We start from the raw sequence: 9,053 nt of genomic DNA, 5'->3' as shown, positions 1-9,053 counted from the left end.
AAAAATGTGTTCTGTTAGAAAATTTGATAACGTTTTATTTTTAGTGACCATTAATTAATACTAAATTATAGTGGAACACCTCTGGAAGTGCCTGTGATGTTGTATGAATACCAGATGAACCCATAATTATCTATACTATAAAAATGAAAATCAAACCCGCTTATAATAACACATTTAAAGTACTTCTGAAATTTTATGTTCTCATCGGTTTTAAGAACGAGACATGAATACAACTCACTGTGGCAACTGAAGGTAGTTAGTGAGCTGTGCTGTGCAGCAGCCTGCAATTTTGTTTTTGGTATTTTAGGCACCATTGCAATGATTTTGAAAACTTAAAAATATAGTGACAGTTAGGTGGGAAGGAGTGTGTATTCAAGACAGGGGTGCATGCTTGTAGATGTGATTACAAGACGTTATAAAGGACAGAATAAGATGACTATTGTGTTTCAGAAGAAGTTACAGCACATATATATTATTCATTATTAAACATTTGAAAAATATCTTTTAAAAATGGCCATTGGAATAACTTGAGGAAGTATGCAATCCCTAGCTGGCTTGGCTAACACCTTAGTAAGCAAACTATTCTGTTTCGCTTTCAAATACAGATTTCCCTAGGTTCCCCCTTTTGATTCACTGTAGAATAGTTTTACTGTGCTCACAAGCTGTCTGATGAACTTTGGTGGTCAACACAGCAGCGACTCAGCGCCCAAGGCTCACGACGCGAAGGCGAGGGTTGCGGGTGCCGACGCGGGCAGCTCAGATGTGCAGCGGCGTGATTATGCCCGAACCGGGGACCAAGCTCTGCAGAAGCTCCGATGAGGGAGTAGGGAGTAGTTGCAGACTTAATTAAAGAAATAACATTTGAGATGAGCCTTGAAGAACGTAACACCGGGACAGATAGCCGATCGGGGGTGCGTTTTCGATGGAGGACACTAATGAACAAAGGCACGGAGACGGGCCAGTACCGTTCGTTTCTCGGAAACAGGGAGTTCGCGGATGTGTGTCATTCCCGTCCATGATTTGTGGGAAGTAGGCCAGAGAGGCGGCATGCACTTCTGATGGGCCACGGCCTGAAGGGACCGAGACGTTCGGTGTTAATTCAGCAAGGTGACAGGTGAGTGTCCAGGAAAGAGAAAAGGGCAGAAGCGTTTTGAGCCACGAGGCACCCGAGCCACGCTTCCGCACAGCCGCGTGCAATGGGGTAGATCGGGGGTCAAGAAAGCGAAGGGGCGTTAATTCTGTGGTTAGAGCTAAGCAACGAGCACCGGTGGCCGTCGGAAGGGGACATACGGGTGCGGTAGGTCCTGTGGGGGTGGCGCCCCAGGCTGCGTGTTCACAATGCGCCCCTCGCTGACGTATCGTGGTCGTCGAATGGATCACCGAATTATACTAAAGTGGGTTTTTACAGAAAAATGTGCCTTCATATGTCAGTACTATTCTCGTGTATGTGACTCGTTGAAATTCATTGAAGATGATTATAAACATTTAAATTTTAAAACATCATATAAGCCATACAAACAGCTATATAATGTCAGGGTATTTTGCATATATAAGGTATCGATGTGTGTGTGCACACACAGACACACACACACACACACACACACACACACACACGTTTCATGCCAGTCACATCTGCCCGTTGGAGAGATGGCCAGTCTCCAATGCCAAAGCACAGTGCGGCCCACTGACCCCGCGTCCGGCTCGGCCACGGCGCACTCTTCCAGCCCGCTCCCTTACACGCTGCCCTCCTCACCGACGATGTCCGCTCTCTCTCCCCCGCACGCTCTTGGCACTCGGTAGGTATTCACTGTAGTTTGCTGAGTAAGTGACGGATGGAGGGAGAACGGAACAAAGGAATAGAGAGAAGGAGGAGGAATGGAGGGAGCGAGGGAGGCAGACAGAGCGCTGCCTCTACCTTGCTTTATGACCTGGGCCAAGCTAATTAACTCCCGGAAGCTTGAGTGTTTTTATCCCTAAGAAGGAAACAATAGGATTGTTGCAAACATTTGCACACGCCCGTGTCATGGTATCTGGCCCGCTACTGGCCAGATTAGCAGTAACTACTCACAACAGGCGGCTCCACCCCCGAAACATCGCGTTTTACTGTCTGTTTCACTTCGCTTCTTCCTTGGGTTCATTTCGGGAGCTCGGATGGATGGCAGAGGTCACCACAGAGCCCCGTAGCTGCGGACGGATGAATGCGTCATGGAATCAGTATGGTCCTAGTTGAACCAGATTTGTATTAACCATCCACCTTCTGTCGCCTGGTCTCTTTTATAACTATTGGCAAATATTTTAAAAGCTGTTTACTGGATGTGGGCGTGGGCAGTGGGAGTGAACGACTTAACGGTTCACAGTATGAAAACATTACCTTGGCCTCATAAGTACGGTTCTCTAAGTGAGCATCATCATATATTAGTGGATAAAAACATTCTGTCTCTTTCAGTGGAGTACGACAAATACAGAGAAACTAATTTGGTTATCAAAATTAGGACTTTTAGGCAGCGGAACAGAAGGTAGAACCCATCAGTCCATATTTAAATTAGAACTTGTTTTCACTCTAGATAATAGGAAACAAAACCTCATATTTTTAAATTCTCTGGAAATGTGAAAATAAATGCTATTCATATTATATCTGCCTAAGGCTTTCATAAAAACACAGTTAATTTCCAAAATAATGTATCTATTATATTTTATGTTCATGAGGATAATTTGAAACATATATTTCTACTCAGGGACTTTTGAACTAAGCAGTGGAACGAACTGCAATAATTAGGCGAACCACAGACCAAACTTGAATGTTAATGTGTTTTCACATAACCAAATTCTTGTTACAGAATAGTGTGTGCGGAACTTAACGCATTTTTTTATACTCCGTGCCTGAATCGACCAGCACTGCTGTGTAGACCGGAAGGCGTGAGCATGAGGCTGCCCTGGCCCCGTCCATGGGGACTCCTTCCCTCTTCTGCTGGACCAGGCCATGGGGCAGGGCGTGTCTGAACGCTCCCCTCCATTAACCTCCTACGCCATTATCCAATAGACATACACAATGACCCACGAGTTTAATTTTAAATTCTTCTACTAGCCACAGTTTAAAAAGTAAAATGAAACTGATAAAATTATTTTTAACGCTATCATCCCCACATATTCAAAATATCATTTCAACACGTGGCACTAACCACATTTGACATGCTCATGGTCACGTGTAGCTACTGGCTGCTGTTCCAGCCTTTGCAAGGAGGGTGTGAGAAAGAGGAGTTATGAACACACCTCGGGGAATCCCAACATTTAAGGGACAGGGAGATGCAGAGCCCTGATATGGAGGAGTCTTTCTAGATGCCCGCTCGTCCACAGTAGAGAGCAGCATCTTTGCATCGAGCTCCCGGGATGCTTTCTCGACAGCACGAAACATCCTAGGTCAAGTCTTGAGAGACAGTCTCGTTTCATCCCCGACCGGTCCCAGTCTCCATTCTGAGGAAGGACGCGTGCTCTCCGAGTTGCATGCGAGCCGGCGACCTCCGCAGCTGAGGCTGGCAGGCGCGTCTACCAGCCACGTCTTAATCGGCGCGGTGCAGTGGTGCAGCGTGCCAGTCGCGTTAATCGTGCACACTTAGTAACGCGTCCCTTTCTCGCAGATAGACCGAGACTTCCGATGCAGGGAGTGAGAATTTGGGGAAGGTGCACCACCACACCGGCACTCCCTTGCTCAGTGCTTTGTTGTGAACCTGCAGCCGTTTACATCCAAACACTCATTTGAGCTCAGAGCCGACACTGCGGAGAGCCGAGGTTGGTGGCGAGGAGGGAAGACGGTACTCGACAGAGCTTTCTTGGTGTTACTGCGTTTCTCGACCCCTCTCTCTTCCCCTCCTGCTTTTCTTGACTTTCTCCTCTTTTTTTGACTCGTATGTCTTTTTTTCCTCCTTCAACAATTTTTTTCTTTCATTTTTCTTTTCTCCCATTCTTCGTTCTGATTTCTTTCCCTTTTTTATTCCCTGTTTTACAGTTCTTTTATTTTCTACAGTATATATTTACATTTTATACACATGTATGTAAAATGAGCAGGTAGATGGTATATTCGTAGTAGGGATGTAGTAGATGTATACTCCTTCTACCTACTCTGTTTATCAAACCATTGAACCGTCTTGGACGGATAGGTTAATGACTGTTAGCATAATAACAAAAGTCACACATTTGGGGGGGCGTTATTTTCACTTAGCTGATTGCAACGTGGACTGGAAATGTACATTTCATGATCTGCGATGTTATTGAACACTGTTTTATTTGCTGGGCTTTTATTTTACTTTTATTCAAGCAATATTTTACATCCATAATCACATTTAAGTTGTTAATTTGCAAAATTTACTTAGTGCCTGCTGTCGGTCTTTTTCTTAAATTAAGAACCATGCAGTAAATTAGTTCATACTGGTAATTTTATTTTCTGAAATTATTGAAGCAAATCAAAACTAGAATGTAAAAGTATTTTCCCAAATAAAGCTGAACCAAACCCATAATTTAAATTTGTTGCTAATTCTAATTGCATACAAACACTCTTTATAATGGATGTCTACATTTCTTCTGGATCATGGGTCCGGAGCTATAGAATATTCCATTTGAAAAGAAGCACCAAGAGCAAATCTTTCAAATGCTTCATTTTATAGATATTGATGCTGAAGCTCAGAGGTGCCCTGCTGTGCCCAAGGTCAGACCACAAGTTAGAAGCAGAGGATGGTTTGGAAGAGAGAAAGTAAGGAAAATCAAACTTAGTGCCCCCTCCTCCCCACCCCCACCCTCAGAACCTTAATCAGAACATTCGAGGCTCTGAGTTAAGCTTCCTGAAGGCTGTTCTGCAGCCAGTTTCTCTTACTCATAGGGTCTCTAGCTCTTATGAAGCCTCACTGGAAAGACTGGGGCATCTACCAGGTACCCCTCCTTTGCCAGGCCCCGCGCTCTTTGCCTCTGCAGCATTGCTGAGATGTTTAAATCTCTGCTTAGATTTTTAGCTCCTTAGCAGATGCCCTCTGCATGGTTTCTAGGCCTCTCTCCTGGGCACATGGAGCTGAAGACATGGTGAACGTCTCAAGGGGAAATTGTGTCGGATGTCGGGCTTACTTCTCAGAGGTTCCCTTTCCCCAGGAACTTGGGGCCAAAGTCCTAGTTGCCAAAACAGCCTGAATTCCAATATTTTCCCCAAACCCAGTGAGACTGACAACGTTCTAGGACACTGCTTTCTGTTTTGTCTCTATGACCCGTAATGTGATTGGGAATATGTCTCGAGGAGGAAAATCATTAGTGCATTTAGACATCTTTCTTCTTTCTGAGATTTTGGCCCTTTGAGACCTACAAGCCTTGGTCCCTGTCCGCTGCCTTCAAACAGCTTGTTCTTGCATTTTATATAAACATTGTACTGGTTTGGAGTAGTAGGGTTAGTTTGACATAAGATATCCAGAAGTAGAAATTCTTTCATAGTAATTATTTTGAGTCATCCGGCCTTGCCTCTCATCTCTTCACCCCCCAAATACACTAAATAACACATATCTGAAACCTCAATTATCCGAAGTTGCCAACCCCTTTCTATCTTGGCAAGAAACATCCAGGGAGATTAATACAAATATAACCCTTGTGTGTATATCTGTCCTGGTCTGTGTAGCTATGGATGCGTATCTACCCTTTCTCTTCTGTCATTCTGTCCTCGTATATTTAGATGACTTAGTGCCTGTGGGAATGTTGGGCTCGTAGAAATTTGAATTTCTCTTAGTTTAAATATATTTTTAAAAATTGAATATTGTTAATCCATGACAAAACCCTATTATTTTTTAACTATTCACGTCTTCTCCGCAAAAGTCTTATTTTTTGTGAGCGCGTTTGGGGATCACAGTGAGCATAGCATAGGAGAACTCGAAAACCCTCTGGCCGGAGCGCGTAAGATGAGCTGGAGTTCCACCAGCAAATGAAAGGACTCTGCTCACTAATGCTTTCGAAATATCATGTCTATTACTCTTCTTAAAAATACCATTGTTTCGTTACTTTTTTGAAAATTAAGAAGTTACGTTATTCATCTTTGTGCAGACAATCACTGACTTCCGTGTTTTCTTTGAACGCTTTCGTTTCTGTGAATTGACTTCTTCTAATCAGAGATGCAGTTGTGAGAAAATAATTATCAAACATCAGCGAACAGACCATATTTTAGACAGAGGATCATATGCCCTTTCTTCTCCAAGTTAAAAATATGCTGGCTTTGGAAATACATTCATTATTCAAAACTTTTGTTGTTGTTGTTATTTAAAACACAGCCATCTTTTCGAATCTATTTGCTTTTCTGTGAATGAATGAAAGGAAAAAATACTAAAAATGTCTCGTTATTCCTGGATTTCATCCAAACTGATTTTTTAAGCTTGTAAAATATATGTGAGAAAGAATTCGATACAGACACTCAAAATAAAAATGGTTTCAGTGCAGCAGGAAAAAAGAAAACCCTAGGCAGAGTGAAGAAGACAAATCTCTTGGTGAAAATAAGTAAACTTGTTCTCGCTCTTAGGGAAAACAAGTAAACAAATGTTGGAAGACTGAAAGACTCAGGTTTTACATTGACATAAGAAAAATATTCAGACTGAAACAGATGGGATGTTTAATTTATCCCTGAATAGATGAGATGAAGGATTTTGTCCCGTTAAAGAGAAATTGAATCTTACATGTAACAGTGATGGTCGATGGTGTGCATTTGCCCTGTAAGTCGAGTGGTGTTTGTTTATATTCTAATTTTTTAAAATTTTACCCCAATTCATCAGTTACTGGGTTGCAGACATTCCAGAGATAGCAGTTCAGTACTCCTTCATCTGTCAGTTTTTAAAAAGCACATCTATTTAGCTTTTTGCCCTCATTTTGGTCTCCCTAGAGCCAGGAGAACAAGCTCGAGAGACGGGGAGTTTCTCTAGCAGCTAAATAGCTCTCCTGGCCTTCATCCCATCATTTTTGCTTTGAGACTCCAAGAATTCTACTCTGCTTTCCAGGTTTCTGAGGATAAATCTTCGAAGAGATATGCTCTTTGCATTCACAAGCATAGAAATGAAATCTGTCGTTAAACAGAAGTGTCAGTAGCTCCCCCCAAAAGATGGAGGTGACGTTCCATTTTCTCTAAGTTTCCGAGAGTCGTTAAAGATGGAGATGCATTTTCTAATAAGATAGCTCTTCCCTCTGCATGTCCTAAGAAATTGTTATTTAGTCACTAACCTGGTCCCTTATTATGAAACAGTGCCAAAGGAAAAATATAACTTAAGAAAAAATACACAGCTTGTTTTTGTCACAGGTTATGAAATGGTTTGAACAGCTGGCCTTCTATATCCAGAGTTCCAGTCCAACCAACCATGGATCAAAAATATTCAGAAAAAAAATGTTACATCGTTGCCCAACTGTGCTGTGTAGTTAGGCCTGTGATGGTGGTGTCTGTACTGAAAACGTACAGACTTTTGTTTGCTTGTCTTTATTTTCTGAACAATACAATATAACAACTATTTCCCTAACGTCGACATCGCATTAGGCGCTATAAGTGATGTAGGGATCATTTAGAGTATACAGGAGGATGCGTGTGGGTTATGGGAAAATACTCTACCACTTCACACAAGACACGAGCATCCAAGAAGTTCGATATCTATGGGGGGGTCTTAGAACCAGTCCCTTGAAGATACCAAGGGACAACTGTATCGTTTGTCACTTTCAATAGCTCAAGTAAACTTGGGAATCTCTTACTGCTATATAACTTACCGAATTTTCATAATATAATTCCTTCTTTTTTTAATGAAAAATGCCCTAAAAGAATCCCCCGTCACAAACCACGTTAACCAAACCTAAGGAATTTGGGTGGTTCGACAGATAAATAGTCCTGTTCTGCAGAGAGTGAAGTTCATGTCCAGCCTCAAGTCTAAATTAAATGAGCTCGATGGTATCTCTTCAGTCTCTCGTGAACAGCCGTTCAGAATACTGAACCGTATGAATAATTCCACCGTTCAGCATGATTGATAGTCTCGGCTCAGGAGAGTCCCCGAACTGAACTAACAACTGCTCTAAATGGTATCGCATCTTTAAAAGAGATAGCCCTGTTTAGTGAGGGCCCAGTTACATGGAAGGGGCATGTTAATAACAGGCCGGTCCTCAGCCTGGGACTAGATGGAGGACAGCTCCCAGCTCCGCCCTGCGCGCATCTCCGAATTGGGTTGCAAGGCTCCAGTTGTTCTGAGTGATTTATTTTTCTCCCCGTGGCTGCTTCTAGCTTCGAGTTCTTCTGCGTGTGATATTATACCTACTGATAAATATGTGATTTTTTTCTCGCTAAATAATTTGTCTCTAGCGATGATAAGAGATATCTGTATTTAAGATATAGAACATTTCCAATGGCTGCAGTGCACAGAATTCGCTGGCATCCACGAGTTCATGGCATTTATTTACCTGCTACTTAGCTATTTAAAAAAATATATTTTAAAGTGATAAAACCTGAGAATTCAATGGAGTTGACTGCTTTAATACAAAGAAACAGGAGTGTCATAACTAGATGGAAAATATACTTTTTTTTAATAACCCATACTTAATCAATGATGTCCCTCGCTTTTTAGGCTCCGTAGTAACAGCAGTTAAGGAGGGGCTGCGACGGAAGTAATGTGAAAGTATAGCTTTAACAAGCAGTGCCACTTTAATATTTTTGAATTCTTATTAAGCTTTCAGTGAGTGACACCTACTCAAAATTTTCAGGCTTAATTAAATTCCGTAAATAATATAGAAAAAGCTTCTTTTAAATATACAGTATGCAGATGATTCGGTGAAAGAAAAATAACTTAAAAGATAAAAAAATAATTTCAAATAAAATGAACTTTTTCTCCCCGAAGGACAACATAAAGGAGTAATTTTTATCTGGTAAAAATAGAAAAAAATGTAAGGTAAATTGCTCCCAAGAATAATAGCACTTAAAATGACCTTGATATTATTTTCTGTCAAGCTAACATATCAGATAATGGTGACTTCTCTTTGGAACTGTCTAGAACTGCAGTAGTACTGGGCTGACAGGA

The sequence above is a fragment of the Pteropus vampyrus genome, unplaced genomic scaffold (genome assembly GCF_000151845.1).
Source record: "Pteropus vampyrus isolate Shadow unplaced genomic scaffold, Pvam_2.0 Scaffold230, whole genome shotgun sequence".
Taxonomy (NCBI): domain Eukaryota; kingdom Metazoa; phylum Chordata; class Mammalia; order Chiroptera; family Pteropodidae; genus Pteropus; species Pteropus vampyrus.
The sequence above is the reverse complement of the archived record's forward strand: the minus strand, read 5'-3'. Positions refer to the sequence as shown.